We start from the raw sequence: 16,982 nt of genomic DNA, 5'->3' as shown, positions 1-16,982 counted from the left end.
CTATGGGGTTTTCAATGGATTTTCGGTGGAAAAGTGCTTACTCGAGAGTGTACGAAGGGTTGGAAAAAGAAAGAAAGAGAAAGACAGAGAACGAGACGGAGACAGAAACAGACAAAAAGAGAGAGAGAGAGAGAGAGAGAGAGAGAGAGAGAGAGAGAGAAGATCTTGAATACACAGAACGAAAGAGAGAAAAAGAGAGAGAGAGAGGGTTTGGATCGACCTTCTCAGAGGCTCGAATCGTTTTACCGACGTATTACGAACACTCCTTTCTTGCGAATTCGTGGAGAGTAAAGTGGAAGATGGTGGACGTAAAGGAAGAGAAGGAGCGTGGGTCGATATGAAAGGTCCAGTGCGTGCTGATACGAGCATATTTCGTCGTTGAGAGGGTAAAGTCTGCGTGGAAATAAGGATCCAATAACGTTCGAGAGAAGTGGACCTCTACCACCCCTTCTCTTCTCTCTCTCTCTCTCTCTCTGTCTCTCTCTCTCTCTCTCTCTCTGTCTCTGTCTCTCTGTCTCTGTCTCTCTGTCTCTCTTGTTTTTTTCTTCTTTTTCTACTGTTAAGGGAGAAAAGGCAAACGTATACTCCAAGAGTATATAGCACTATGCTCTTTTTTCTTTTCTTCAGTCGCTTATCCGCCGGCTATGCCGACTAACGTCGACTAACGGTTGCCTCTCAACGAAAGAGAGAGAGATAGAGAGAGAAAGAGAGAGAGAGAGAGAGAATAAGAAGAGCAGACGAGCCGATTGAAACGCTCGAGACTCTGGCAGCAGTAGCTGCAGCAGCAGCAGCTCGATAATTAAAGCGGTATAGTGACGAGCCATGTTCCTGTAAAAGCATTCCCCCTGGGTGATGGACTGTGTGCAAAGGAATCGAATCTTAGGAAGATGTTAAAAGGCAAAGTTCAATGCACCTCTCCACAATGGTGATCTCCTTCGACTATGTTTTCCAGAGTAGTGGAAAGATACGAATTTTTCCGTTCTATCTGTTTTCTGAAGAATAAGTATCGAGAGCGAAGTGAGTCAATTAGATATATATATATATATATATATTTATTTATTTATTTATATTATAAATATGGTATAAGAGAAATTCTAAATACAAATATATATATATGTGTGTGTGTTTGTACGAATGTGTGTATACATATATAATTAATTATAATACATTTATATAATTAATATAAAAATATAATCGGTTTCTTAAAATTAAAAAGAATTTGCAAACTAAATTTTTTCAATTACAAATAAAATTTTGTCTATGTCATAAAAATTCATTAATAGAATAGAAAACTGTAATAATAATGAATGACCGATTTCTAATTTCCTGTTTTTTTCTATTTTATGTATTATCACTAAAATCATAATCATTACAAATATTCAAAGTAAAAGCTTCCTTTTTTATTTATTATTTTCAAAATTAAACAAACTAAAATTATGATAATGAATAAAATTCTTTTACAATACTCTTCAAATTGACGTAGTGTAATAAAAATAGATGATAGTATTCGCGTTAATAAGATACGATTCTTCTCTAACATTAAAATCTTACTTTCGTCTAAATGTAATATCTTTGTCTATAAAACAAACATCTATAAAAAAAAAGGAAACAAAATAAAAGAAAAAAGACTCTCTCTCTCTCTCTCTCTCTCTCTCTCTCTTCGTCTTTTCATCTCTTTTCGAATCCATATCCTTCAGGATACAGTTAGCAGGAGTCACCCTCGCCACTTCGGTCGTACACTCAAGTCGATTTCGTTAACTCGAAGAAAGAAAGATAAGCCTCGATCTCGTAACAGAAAGATAAAAAGAAAAAGAAAAGTAAAAGATAAAGAAAGGGAGTCCAACGAATCAAACAATGAACACTTGAGTTGACGCGTTTTACACGATTGTCCTTAGAAATCCGAACGAAATTACGAGTTCTTCTACGATCTACGAGGATCCTTGAAGCGTTAATGGAGTAAGAAAGTTGATGTGCCTCTTGGAAAAGTTCGATTCGAAAAAAATCATCGTTCTACCCTCTTCTTCACTTTCCCTTCGACCTATAACAATTTATCTATAAGTATGTACGAACTTACGTACGTTCTTTTTCGATCACGAAAAAATTTTCAAAGTTTTTTCTTTTTTTTCTTTTTCTTTCTTTTCAGGATTAACAATTTTCTTTATCTCTTTTTCTTTTTTTTTCAAGAGATACTTTGATCTCGTACGAGAAAGAGATATTTTCTGATAATCCGTAAAAATCATATCGAGTTCAAGATAAGAGCATATTTCTTTAAGATAACGCCATCTTTCTTCTCTCTCTCTCTCTCTCTCTCTCTCTCTCTCTCTCTTGTTCTCTCCTATCTATTTTATTCTTCTTATTACTGTTTCTATTTTATAGCATTACGACGTTCATTTAAATCGTTCGGTATCTTTAACGAGTTTCAAAAGGATATATATTCAAGGAACGCATGTAACAATGAAATTACACTGATTATTACAAAGTATTACAATGAGCGCGAGTAATTAATATCCGCTAAGATTTCTCAACCATATTTAATTACTAATAATTTATGTATAGTATAGGCACGATGTGTACGTATGTGTATATTTATTTATTTCTTATTTTTTTTTTTCTAATAAATATCTAACAGCAGAATGGAGATAAGATAAGCGAACTCGATGACAGTATTGATTTTCTACCGAAATTTTCCATCGTTTTCTTTTCTCGTCAGGGGTGTGTCAGCAACCCCATGATATTATCGCGTCCTTCCCATTTTTTTTTCTTTCTTTTTGTTCGACCGAACCTTTGTCGTTAAGTATCCCTAAACGTGATTTTAACCAGGTATACATATCTCTTGAGATAGTACTTAACTTTCGTCGCCATAATAAGAGAGAGAAAAAGAGAAAGAAAGAGAAAACGATCTCCAAATATGAATATCTTCATAATTCAATATATTAATTTTTTATTTATATTTTTTTCATTATACAAGGTTAATGAGAGACAAAGACAGACAGAGAGAGAGAGAGAGAGAGAGAGAGAGAGAGAGAGAGAAGCAAGGAGAGAGAAAGAGAAAAAGAAAGAAAGAAACAGACAATGATCTCCAAATATGAATCTATATCTTCATAATTCAATACATTAATTTCCTATTTATATTTTTCTTATTCTACAGGATTAATGAAAGACAGAGACAAAGACAGAGAGAGAGAGAGAGAGAGAGAGAGAGAGAGAGAGAGAGAGAGAGAGAGAGAGAGAGAGAGAGACAGAAAGAAAGAAAGAAACAGAAAATGATCTCCAAATATGAATCTATATCTTCATAATCCAATACATTAATTTCCTATTTATATTTTTCTCATTATACAGGGTTAATGCGTTTATTATTCCCCGTATACATTTATTCATTTGTTCATTTTCGTTTCGTTCGGACCTACATAACCCGAAGGCAAAATTCGATTCTTGCCACCCTCGCAATACGACGCACCCTTCGAGTATCCTCGTCGATCGAAAAGAAAAAAAAAGATGGCAAGGCTAAGGGGGATGAAGAAGAAGAAGAAGAACAAGAAGAACAAGAAGAACAAGAAGAAGAAGAAGAAGAAGGAGGGGAAGAACGACAAGGCCGTGAAGGACGAGAAGGATGAGGAGGAGGGAAAGAGGAAGTATATAACTATATAACCAGCGAGAGGAAGGCGACGGAACCTTGGAAAAAGACGGAACGTTCGTAAAAGCCTCTTAAAGCCGTCGTTGGCAAGCAAAACCGAGCGTATTTATCGTCGATATCGAAGAGAACCTCCGAAAAGGAACGGATGGTCGCCTGCAGGGAAGAAAGGAACGAGACGATCGCCGATATCGTCCTTCCTTCTCTTCACCTCTTCCTCATTTTATTTCTACTCGTTCGTCTTTGCTTAAAACGATCCGCTCCCTGCTAAAACGACTAGCACCGTCTTTTGGCAGTTTCTTCTTTGCACGACGAGTTCTTCCTCGGACGAAGATCGATGATACTTTAATGCGAATTCTGACCTTCGTGCGTTCCACATCTTTTTCTTTCTCTTTCTCTTTCTTTTTTTGTCTATCTCTCTCTCTCTCTCTTTCTCTCTCTTTCTATCTATCTATCTATCTATCTATCTATCTATCTATCTATCTCTATCTCTCTTTCTTTCGTCGATATACCGTAGGATAATCGTCCTTTGAAACGTTTCGACTCCGTTCGAAACTCGTCGCTTAGGTATTTAAGTGTCTTCCTTTCGGAGTCTATTTAAATAGTTCGATCGCTATCGTCGTCCATTCAAGGGTCTATTTTTCTTTCAGTACCATCAAATGTCTCCTCTCTTCATTCTTGTCTCTTGTATTTTTAAAAAGAATCTGATGAAGGAGATTGCGCTTCTGTGCGATGTTTCGAAAGATAATTAAAGTGAAATAAAAGATTCTTTTATTCATTCGGTTTAGTATTCTTCTTCTTCTTCTTCTTCTTCTTCTTTTTCTTTTTTTTATATTCTCTTTTTCTCTCTTTTTTTGTTTTCTTCTTTCCATTTTTCCTCATTCCTTCGAGTACGTCGAATTGAAAAAGAATCAGTGATACTTTGAATGATCAGTTGAAATAGTGTCTCTCTGCATCAGGTTACAAGGTAGTTTTATATTTTTAGGATGACTTTTTTTCTCTCTCTCTCTCTTTCTTTTCTATAAAATCTAATCGAAGACAGTTCCAGTTAACCAAAATAATAACAGCATTGCAGACTCTATATTTTTACAAAAATCGATATCACTCATACCGACGACTGCATAACACTCTCGGTAGATACATCTTTGCCTCGTTAATCAATTGTATCACATAATAACGACTGATTAATTATAACTAACAAATTAGATACAAAGATTTATTAATCTCTTACTTTTATCAAATCTAATTTCGATATACTACAACAAAACAATTAAATAAATCAAAATTGATCCTTAAATATTTATCGTAAATTCAACCGATAAATGATAACTGATCATCGAAACTTTCCTGTTCATTTTCAAATGCTTCAAATAAGAATTAAAAAAGAAGAAATGTCCAACGTTCAAAACGGATTTCACTTACCGATCATCATAGATTTACCATTGACGAAGGAAGATCTTTTCGTTTACAAAAGATCTTTGAGGACCCTACGAATAGGAAGGGAAAGCAACAGCGTCGACCTAAACTACCCCTTTCTACACGATAGAACGGACGACATTAGCCAATAAGAGAAAGGTAAGACGAGAAGCACGCGCGTCGAACAACCTCCCTCCCTTTCTGCTTTCGTCTAACATCTGAAACCGGCTCGCGCGCTGACAAATGCCACGTAATAGGGCTGATTGTTCGTCGTAGGGCCAATTTGAGTGGCAGCCCAGTAATTTCGAAGAACGATGAAGGCCCGACCGGAAAAGGCGATGCACGGTTCTCTCTCTGTCTCTCTCTCTCTCTCTCATTCTTTCTCTCTTTTTATTTCTCTCTCTCTTTTTCAACCCTTTCTTTCCCTTCACCATAATGACGAACCCTGCACATCTCTGTCTCTCTTTCTCTCTCCATCTTTCAAAGAGTTGCATATGTACATAAAGAAAAAAGAGAGAAAGAGAGAGAGAGAGAGAGAGAGAGAGAGAGAAAGATTGAACGACAGAGGAGAAAGCTCGTGCTTGCTTTTTTCCTGTCCTCCATTCACGAGAACCCCCGATACCATGGCACCCCGTGCACCGTATGTTGTCCTACGAGATTCGGGTAGGGTTGTATTCGCCATGTAGTTTCGATTTTGTTCTCTTTTCATCTCTTGGAGAAACTCCAAACAAGTTTACGTAATAGGTACGATGTAGCAAAGCTAGAAATCGGTCCCACGCGTTTTGCCACTCCCGACGATAATTCGAGTTCTCTTTTTCGCGAGCCGACTCTCTCTCTCTCTCTCTTTTTCTCTCTTTATACACTTCTCCACTTCACCAGGTCATGTAGTATTAGATAATCACTGGGTGAACAGCAGGGACGACTTGAAAGGCCCCGACATCCATCATTCCAGAGTGTGTTTCTATGTGTATGTATGTGAAAGAGAGAGAGAGAGAGAGAGAGAGAGAGAGAGAAAGAGAAAGAGAGATGCTTGTTGCAGTAGTACTCCCTCTACGGTACCCTGACTCGACCTGTGACTTCCCTTTCCAATCTATTCTCTCTCTCTCTCTCTTTCTCTTTCTCTCTCTCTCTTTCTCTCTCTCTCTCTCTCTCTCTCTCTCTGTCCCATGCATACACGCTTTGGATGCCCCTGTGTACACGCTAGGGTAAACACAATGTCAACGAGCACATTAATGTTGTACTCCTCCCCCACCTTCCAACCTCGTTGCTCCATGTTCTTTCATGCTAGCCGATCGAACCGTCAGCGTTCAACTATAGAAAACTCTTGTGGCACTATTTGATTTTGTCGAATCGGTTGGGAGCTCTGGTCATCGTGCATCTACCAATCGTTTACCGATCAATAAAACGTTCACCTCCGTTTCGTTTCTCCATCTCGTCTGCTGTACTCACAACCGAAGAAAAAGAAATGAAGAAAGTAAAGAAATAAAAGAAGAAAGTGGGCTTGGATTTCTTATCCATCTATGTCTTTTTATTTATTTATATGAATATTTAGATATAATCAAACGTTAGGATAATAGAAAGAAAAGCTCGAATGCAAAGTTTATTTTGTTATATATGTGTATTATTGTTGCGATGTATAATAAATATGAAACGTTTATTTTGAAAGCGAATCGATTTTTTTGAAAAATTAAATATCACATAATTCGTGATTAATTTTGTATAAACTTTTTATTTGTAACTAGTTTATATTTGATATCGTCAAAAATGCCAATGCTTTTGAATGAAAGTCCAATTTTCATAGACATATGTGGCAAGGTCTTTGTTATGTTTAGTTTAACGATATGTAAATATAATTAACGTTCAAAATAAAAAATACTATCCCTATTTTATTTCTCGTTATTATTTATAAACAAAATTGGATTAATACAAAATATATTTTAAGTGATATTTAATTTTTCCTAATTGAAATTTAATGATCTTTTGCAATCGACTAATTATAAAAATAAATATAAGTCCATTTACAGCCGATAAATATATATATATATATATATATATATATATATTGTTTTAGTTAAATTCGCCTAAAAGAAATTTATATAATCAAATAACATATTGCTAAATTAATAGAAACCATGCCAGACTTAACATAATTAATTTCTATTTTTGAATCGACTGATATGCAAATTTTCAATTTTCTCGAAACAATAAATAATAGATTTGCACAACTTTCAAAATAAATTTATCGTTGTTCCGATAGATAAGTACAATATTAATATCTTATAATTTAATTGCGCATAGAAAATAATAATAAGTTATATTCGTCCCGAAATTTCTTCATTTAAAGGGAGAAAGGGCACGAGGAATGGTGAGAATCTTCCGTCGTTGGCAAACGGAAACAGTAGATGCACGAACGTTAATAGAAACGAAACTTCGACTTGGTACGTCTCAGTACATCTAACTCAGTGCTCTCTAATCAACGATCTCATAGCAGCATAAATATTATGTAGCGGGGAAACTCGACGTCTATCATGAGTTCCACTTTTCCTTGAGCAAAGGAACGTACGTGTATAAGGGAGAGAGAAAGAGAGATAGAGAGATAGATAGAGAAAGAGAGAAGACGCTTAGCTCGATCGACGAAATAGCGAAGGTTCACGAGAGAAGTTAATATATTAGTTGCTCCAGTTAATATAATTCGCTTCATAGATAATTCAAAAGGTCGTTATAAAGCTTGAATTAGAGATATTTTCTTCACTCATGGTTTCGTCTCGTGGTTTCTTATACTGAATTTTGAACTGTCGATATTAAAGTTTCTATTTTTCTGAAGGTTAACGTTCATCGACTTTTCATGAATCTTTTTTAAACATCGAAATAAATTTTAAGTTCGCGTTGATGTAACGGGAGTGACGCATAATCTATTCTTTCTTTCTTTCTTTCTTTTTTTTTTATAATTCAACAGAAACAAAATAATTCGTTTTTCTTTATAATTCGAATGAAAAAACAATAGAAAAATAACAATGAATTTTTAGAAACGTATAATAATAAGTTTACGCGTGTTTGTTAGATGGACAACGTGAGATGTAAGTTGATTGTAAAAGAATTATTCTTTCGTTCTTAATTTCATCTTAATACTTTACAACGCCAAGTAAAATATTCCTATTTTTCTGAAGGTCAACTTTCATCAATTTTTCATCAGCTTTTTTTAAACATCGAAATAAATACAAAGTTCACGGTGATGTAACGGGGACGAAGCATAATTCTTTTTCTTTATAATTCGAAAGAAAGCAAAATTGAAAAAACAGAATATACTTTTACATATAATTTAGAATAATGAGCTTACGCGTGTTCGCAAGATGGTCCACGTGAGATGTAAGTAGACTGTAAAAGAATTATTTTTTCATTCTCAACTTCATCTTAATACTTTACAACGTCAAGTAAAATATTTCTATTTTTCTGAAGGTCAACTTTCATCAACCTTTCATCAACTTTTTTTCAATGTCAAAATAAATGTAAAATCTCGCATTAATATAGCGTAGGAAACATAATTTCTTCTTTTTTCTATGTTTTTTTTTTCTTTTGCGAAAAAGAAGAAAAAATAGCAAAAACAGAACAAATTTTTAGAAACGTAGAATAATAAGTTTACGCGTGTTCGCAAGATGGTCCACGTGAGATGTAAGTAGACTGTAAAAGAATTATTTCTTCATGCTCAACTTCATCTTAATACCTTAGAACACCACATGTCTCACGTGCCAAAATTCTCTAAAAGAGAACCGATGAATCGGTCTTATCGCGTTCACTTACCTAACTCTTCGTACGTGTTCGTACATCAAATTGACTTTGGATCTCTGAAAAATTACGTTTTCCATTTGGTCTTCGAACCACAGATGGTCACCGTCTTTCGCAGCAAGAAAAGAAATCTCTCTCTCTCTCTCTCTCTCTTTCTCTTTCTCTGTCTCTCTCTCTCAATTTCCTTTCATCGTTCTCGCTCGTAAATTATTCGACAAAAACAAAACAAAAAACAAAACCAAACAAAAAAAGAAAGAAAAGAATAACAAAAAAAGGAACCTTATCATAAAAAACACGGGATTCCCTTAATCGAATTATCATTTCGCGAAAGATAAATAATAATCATTTTCCAATATTCATTTCATCGAGATTGCTTGGATAGTTTCATGAGGATTTCAAGGGTCGTAAAATGTTAATTTATCCTTCCTCGTCCAATCGAGAAGAATAGACGAGAGGAGAGGACGAGAGGAGGAAAGGAAGGAAAAGGAAGGACAAGGAAGGGCGTAGAGCATAGGAATAGGTAGGGGATACACGCGTACGCATATAAATACGTTGGAACGTGGGCGAGCAAGCATTAGCATAATTCAGTCTCGACCGCAGTCCAGATTTCTTCCTTCCGCAAAAGAGAAGGGAATGAATGAGTGAACGAGAGAGTCAGAAAGAGAGAGAAAGAAAGAAAGAAAGAGAGAGAGAGAGAGAGAATTTCGAATGTCAGATGGCGAGCAGTAAAAGAAGAGGATCCTGAGTAAAGCAGGACAACGGCGGCTTCTTCTCAAGGACTCCCGTAGGGCCGAAAACGCGGACGAGTTTCTTCGAGATTAGCATCGGCGACCGTAAACGCCAGAAAATAAGCGTTTGGTCTTCTCCCTCTTTCCCTCCCCCTCTCCCACCCTCCCACTCTTCTTCACCACTCCTCTTTTGATCCAGCGTATTGTCGAGCACCGAAAATTTATTCCAATCCTTTGTTCTGTAGCACCCGTTAGTTATCATTAGTACGGCGTACGCCTGAAGCACTTGTCTGGTAGATCCAGATACCTGTTGTTCTCTCTCTCTCTCTCTTTCTTTCTTTCTTTCTTTCTTTCTTTCTTTCTCTTTATTTCTATATCTTTCTTTTTTCCTCATCGTTTATCCACTCCCACTGTCGTAAAAAACCCATCTTAGGGGGCGAAACGATCGGCAAAATTCGCCGATAGTCCTCGGCCGACTGTCGTAAATTATTCTGGTAGATTTTCGGTCTCTACAAGGAAAGAGAAAGAAATAGATAGAGAGAAAGATCAATCGATTAATCGGATAAGCCCGATGGTTAGATTAGAAGTTAAATGTCTTATAGTAGGTTCGTTGAACGATTTAGAGGCTTCTAATTAGAGAGCGAATTGCTCGCATCGGTTGAGATTTTATTCGTACTTATCTCGAGTTTAGTTAAACGGTTAAGTTAGAAGCTTGAGAAAGGTTGGACGATCTCTCTCTCTCTCTCTCTCTCTCTCTTTATTGTTATAAAGAAAGAATCTTTTGAATATGGATCGTTTATTTTAAAAATGATGCAAGTCCATTTTTTGTTGTTTCGAGAAAATTAAAGATTAACATATTATTTGATTTAGAAATATAAATTAATTATATCAAGTCTGGCAATGTTTCTACTAATTTATTAATATGTTATTTGATTATATAAATTTCTTTTACGTGAATTTAACTAATATATGTTAACTAAAATAATATATGTAAATGAACTTACACGATGTTCATAATTTGTAAAAATTATTGCGAAAAGATTGTAAAAAGTCATTTAAGTTTAATTACGAAAAATTATATATCACTTGAAATATATTTCTTATTCGTCCAATTTTGTTTATAAATGATAACGAGAAATAAAATAGCTGTAGTATTTTTTATTTTGAACGTTAATTATATTTATACATTTTTAAACTTAATATAATGATCCTGCCACTTGTGTCTATAGAAATTCGATTTACATCACTTTTATAATCAATCACTACGCAATTTCTTTTATCGGCCAATTTTAAGTCATACAAAGCATTGACATTTTTGAAGATATTAAATATTAACTAGTTATAAATAAAAAGTTTACACTAAATCAATCACGAATTATGTGATATCTCGTTTTAAAAAAAATAATAGATTTATATCACTTTCAAAATAAACGATCCATATGATCGCCATCATCAAAAATGTCAAGATTCTAAAAATAATAAATTTTTCCTTATCAAATACTTTTATCTCTCCTGTCGTAGCAGACCACGAAGAATATCAACATTAGAACGTTGATAGACTTTGATATTTCTCGATAAATTCTCTTTATTTGACTTGAATCCGATGAAATCCAACAAAAGATAGATTTGGAAGACGTGTGCTAAATGTATACACACAGTAAAGAGATCAGCGGAACGAACTGTCGCAAGATGTCATTGAGATATTTCCCATAATAGATATCGTTCAAAATAATATGTTCGACGATCGATTCATTGACGTAAGAATCTTTTCTAATGTTTGTCAAAATGGCTTATAATTAGAAGGCATCTTGTTTTTTTATTAATCACTCGATCATTTATTATTCGATAACTATTCTCAGATTCGATCGAATCGACGAAAATTCGATCGGATAAAAAAGAACAAATGTAATTTTATTTCATTCGATCGATGTTATTATTACTGCTTTATATTTAAAAAAAGAAAAAAAAGGGGTCGTCCGTTGATCAAATATTTATGAGATTTGTTCCATGAGGAAGAAAATATTTTTATATATATATAAAAAAAAAAAAAATTTTATTTTTATTCGAATCTTTTCTTCTTTTAAGACAGACAGATAAAGAATGAGACAAAAAGAGAAAGAGAGAGGGAGAGAGAGAGAGAGAGAGAGAGAGGGAGATTAATATCAGCTTTTTATAATTTTGATTAACGAACAAAAACTATCGGTATATTTTTTGTTAGGGGTAACTTTTAGAAGATGGATATATCTTTCCATCCAAATCCCTTCTTTTTTCTCACACTTTTTTTTCCTTTTCTATGAAACATTCTAATGGACATAGAAAAACAAGAAACTTGCTCGCAAGATTTGAACGGAAGGACTGAACCCTTCAATTCAACGAAAAACGTCCAAATATGAGATTTAACAACAATACGAATTAGAAAAGGATTGATAAAAAGAAACATAGTAAATACGATAAAATCTTTATTTTGTTTCTAAGAAGAACAGATAGAAGAAGAAAGAGAGAAGAAGGAAGAAAAAGAAGTAAGTTAAGAGAAGAATTATTTTCTTGCAAGTACAAAGATTAAGATGTTTCTTCGAATAGGTCTCTTTAAAAAATAAAATATATTTACTAGTTCAGCATAGTTATGAAATATTTTCAATTAACAAATATTATATCAAATATTATATATTTTGTATATAATATAAATATTATATTATATATATATATATATATACAACATTAATACAAATATTATATTTATATATATATATATATATATATATATATATATAAATTTGTAATATATTAAAAAATTTGTAATATACAAATATTATATTTTTTATATATATATAAAATATTAATAAATATTATATCTGTTTTATTTTCACTATATGCAAGAGTATACATATACATATACTCGTTGACAGAGGCCATTTTCGTAGAAAATTCGAACGAAATTCTATCATCCGGGTGATTCTTAAACGATTACCCTTTCCTCTTACCAGTACCTCAGCAACCACCCCCTTCGAACCCACAATTTTCAATCATCGTCTATCCGATCGGTCGAACCTTTTTTCAAAAGTCCCTCCTTGCAATTTTTCCCTCTTTTCTATAAATATATCGGGGTGGGAGCGTAAAAAAAAATCGTAGGACGATACAGCCAGTGAAAGGGACGAACGGAGACGATGAGGAAAAAAACGAGAGGGACAAAAAAAGGGTACTGCCACTTCGAGGAAGGATAGGAAAGAAGTATATATACGTACTTACATACATGCATACACACACACACACACACACACATACATATATATATACATAGTTACACATGTATATATATATATATATATATATATATATGTTCTCAAATGGAAGGAAAATTCATGCATAAAGACGATGTCGAGCGCGTGCGATCAGCCAACTCTTTCACAATATCAAAAGAAAGAGAAATAGGGAGAAATAGGACGATAGATAGATAAATAGGTAGTGATAGAAAAAGATGGAAAGAGTACGCAAAGTATTTCTCACGTAAGGTTCTCGCACGAAGGGTTGGAAGGAACGCCATTCGGGAATCCCAAATTCGATTTTCGCTCCGATATACTCGCTGAATGGATACTCGGCCTTACGAAGAAAAAGAGAGAAAGAGACGAAGGTTCTGCGTTAGGAACGAGTTTTTCATCCGAGATTGGAAAACGTCTGGGATTACGTAAAAAAAGGCTAAGTCGGATTGCGTATCGGCCAGATGGCAAACGGTCTGCCGCGCCCCCGTAAAGCCAAACTCGTCCCCCCTCCCTTCTTCACTCAACCCCCATGCTTTACTCACCCCTACTCCTTCTACGTTTCTATCTCTTTTTTTTTTTATATATATATACATATATATATGTATATATATATATATATATTTTTTTTCTCTCTTGCTGTTGCTCTCCTTTCCACATACACGTAGACTACAAGAGAACATTTTAGTCCAATACGCGTGCGAGAAAGATAGACGACACGCTTTCCTATTGGTATTAGTAACTGTTGTTCACATATAAGAGATATGGAAGAAGATAAAGACACACGCACACAGATAAGACTAATGTAACACGGCTTGAATTTCGAAAAGGGTGGAGTCGCCCTTTCATCTTCCACGGTCAATGGTTCCTTCTATTTTCTTCTATTCCTCTTTTAACTATATACCTATCTACCTTTCTACCTACCTACCTACCTTCCTTCCTTCTTTTCTTTCATAGTATTTTACTTTCTTACGTTAGATACGTTAGGACTTTAAAAATAAAATAATGATAATAATAATACGAAATAAAAAGAGAGGACAATTTTACTCTCACCCGTTAGTTTCTTCATTCCATATATATATATATATTTCTTTTTCTTTTTTTTTTTTATTCGAAAAAGAAATAGTTGTTACGAACTATGTAATTTAGTTCTTTCATTCGAACTTCCGAAGGATGGTTACATCCTTTATGGTTTCTTTTGCAAGTATCGATCGTCGAGTCATCGATATCCGATTTCTTACGCATCATCTTTCTATCTTCCAACTCGGGTGCACTTAAGGGGAGAAGAAGAAAGATTTTCATACGTCGAGAACAGGTTCATCGTGACGAAGCGAGATCGATGTCGAAGAAAACGGCATACGGTGTAATCCCTTTTCAAGTTCGCTTCTCGCGAACCATATGTCTGATCTTCATGTCCTGTCTCTCAGAATACGTGTTGTCTGTTGTATTTAGACCTTCCACTTCTTGGAAATATTAAAAATGAGTTAGTTAAGGATTTATGATTAATAAGTAACGATAACGCGAAATGAAACCTGTGAACGAAGAATAGCTAATTATACTCGACAAGTTCAATGTATAGAATCTACAAAATTCGACTTAGATTTATCCAATACTAAGATCATTTCTCTCCTTCTCTCTTATCCCGTATTTCTCACCTACATCTTTCGGAATATCGCGCTTTAAAGGTGCTTCGTCGTCTCTAATTACACGAAAACCGGGAGAGATACGGAAGGTAGATAAGAAATTAACGTGTTTCCATTCGTAATAGGACGTTGTTATAATAGGTAACGCCATGCATTTATTTCGCTAGCTCGGTGCAAATTCCGAGCGTAAGTTCGACGATAACCTCGGCCTGAGCCGTATCATAATGGCTAATATCGTAACGAAGATATCTTTTAAATTCATCTTACTTATATATATATATATATATATATATATATATATATATATATATATATATATATAGCAAAAAACAGATAGTGGTACTAGCCTGTTAAATTCTACTTTATCTCAAGTATATCTAAATCTGATGAACTCATCTTTTATTCGCGTGATATAATTTTTACATTATTTTAAAATCGTCTAAATCACACAAAATCGATCGAAGATATCGAAGATCAAAAATCCTTAAAGAATAATATGAATTCGTCGATATTAATTCTCTTTTTTCCTTTTTTCTTTTGAAATTCATTCCATCTAAACCGTAACAGTATTGAATCATCGAAATCAATAATATCCATCTAATTCGTAACTTCTTATAAAACAAGAGATAAGAAATACTATACATAGATCGAGTCTCATAAGATCATTTTCTTTCGTGACTTCTACGTACGCCATAAACGTAAACTAAATTTTCCTTTCTCTCTTTTTTTTTTTGAAATTCATTCCATCTAAACCGTAACAATATTGAATCATCGAAATCAATAATATCCATCTAATTCGTAACTTCTTATAAAACAAGAGATAAGAAATACTATACATAGATCGAGTCTCATAAGATCATTTTCTTTCGTGACTTCTACGTACGCCATAAACGTAAACTAAATTTTCCTTTCTCTCTTTTTTTTTTTGAAATTCATTCCATCTAAACCGTAACAATATTGAATCATCGAAATCAATAATATCCATCTAATTCGTAACTTCTTATAAAACAAGAGATAAGAAATACTATACATAGATCGAGTCTCATAAGATCATTTTCTTTCGTGACTTCTACGTACGCCATAAACGTAAACTAAATTTTCCTTTCTCTCTTTTTTTTTTTTGAAATTCATTTCATCTAAACCGTAACAATATTGAATCATCGAAATCAATAATATCCATCTAATTCGTAACTTCTTATAAAACAAGAGATAAGAAATACTATACATAGATCGAGTCTCATAAGATCATTTTCTTTCGTGACTTCTTCGTACGCCATGAACGTATCGCCTGAAGGTGAGGTGGAAACTGACGAAGACGAAGACGAAGACAACGAGAAGTTGCCGGGAGCATCGGTGCAATAAACGAAGAGAACTCGCATCTTTCTCGTATGCAGATGTTACGAGGCCCTCGAGGGATCCTCCTTCTCCGGTCCACCTTCACTTTCTTACAAGAGTCCTGTCGGTCCAGAAGAGAAAGAAAGAGAGAAGGAGAAAGAAAGATAGAGAGAAAGAGATAGAGAGAATCATCGACATTCGTTCGGACCTCCCGCACGCTCGTCTTCTCGCAGTTTTATTGGCTTAACTCCACTATTTTACAAGCGATAGTGGATTAAGAGGATTAAAGGGAATCGTCCGTGGGGTAACTCTCTCTCTCTCTCTCTCTCTCTCTTTTCTCTCTTTCTCTCTCTCTCTCTCTAGCTTTCTCGCTCTATAGAGACATAAAGTTAGTGAGATACGAGGATTACCCTTCTTCTAACGAGGGACCGCTTGGCGACTTGAAGTACTCCGCAGCGAGCTTCGATAAAAAGTCGATTTACACCGATGCGAGCCCGCATACTCCTGGTTCCAGATCGTCTCTCTTTCTCTCTCTCTCTCTCTCTCTCTCTCTTTCTCTTTTCTTCTTTCCTTGTCGTTCACTATTCCTTTACCTTCTCCGCCTCCACTCTTCTTCTTTAAAGACGATCACCTATACGCGAGTTTTCATTGCCTGGGAACTTAGGAACTTTTATATACCTCTCTCTTTCTCTCTCTTTCTTTCTCTCTCTCTCTCTCTCTTTCTCTCTTTCTCTCTTTCTTATTCTTTTTATCTTTGTCTTTCTCTCTACGATACCTACAAAATCTCTTCTCTTGTATTGAAAGTATCAGGTTTACGCGTCTTTTCGAGAGTACCTCTGGATACGAGCATCTTCTTTTCTCCTCTCTTTTCTTTTTCCTTTTTTCTTTTCTCTCGTGCACGGATTAAGGCATATGGTGTGTTTGCTAGCTCGTCGAAAGGAGACCCCCGTGGAAACTATCTCGAAAGAATTCTTCAGTGAGAAACGATCCATTGCCTCTTTAATCGATGAACCCTACGATCTTTATAATATTTATAAATATAATATTGAATTTGAAAGAAATTTATAGATTATTATATAGATTATCCTAAACGGAGGATTTTTTGTTTTTCGCAATTAATTTTTATTATCGCGAAATATTTTAAGAATCGTGCAACTAAACAACATGGCCGTTGATAATTCTCTTAGATTTC

General features: G+C 34.5%; 1 protein-coding gene across 12 annotated transcripts in view; it reads left to right on the top strand.

The window, feature by feature from the left end:
• The window catches only part of LOC127062385 (teneurin-m), a 682,969-nt gene that overhangs the window by 612,374 nt on the left and 53,613 nt on the right, over positions 1-16,982 (top strand). The gene's annotated exons all lie outside the window — the stretch shown is intronic.

This window comes from Vespula vulgaris, chromosome 3, assembly GCF_905475345.1.
Source record: "Vespula vulgaris chromosome 3, iyVesVulg1.1, whole genome shotgun sequence".
NCBI classification, from domain to species: Eukaryota; Metazoa; Arthropoda; class Insecta; order Hymenoptera; family Vespidae; genus Vespula; species Vespula vulgaris.
Note: the sequence above shows the minus strand (reverse complement) of the source record. Positions and strands in the feature narration are given on the sequence as shown.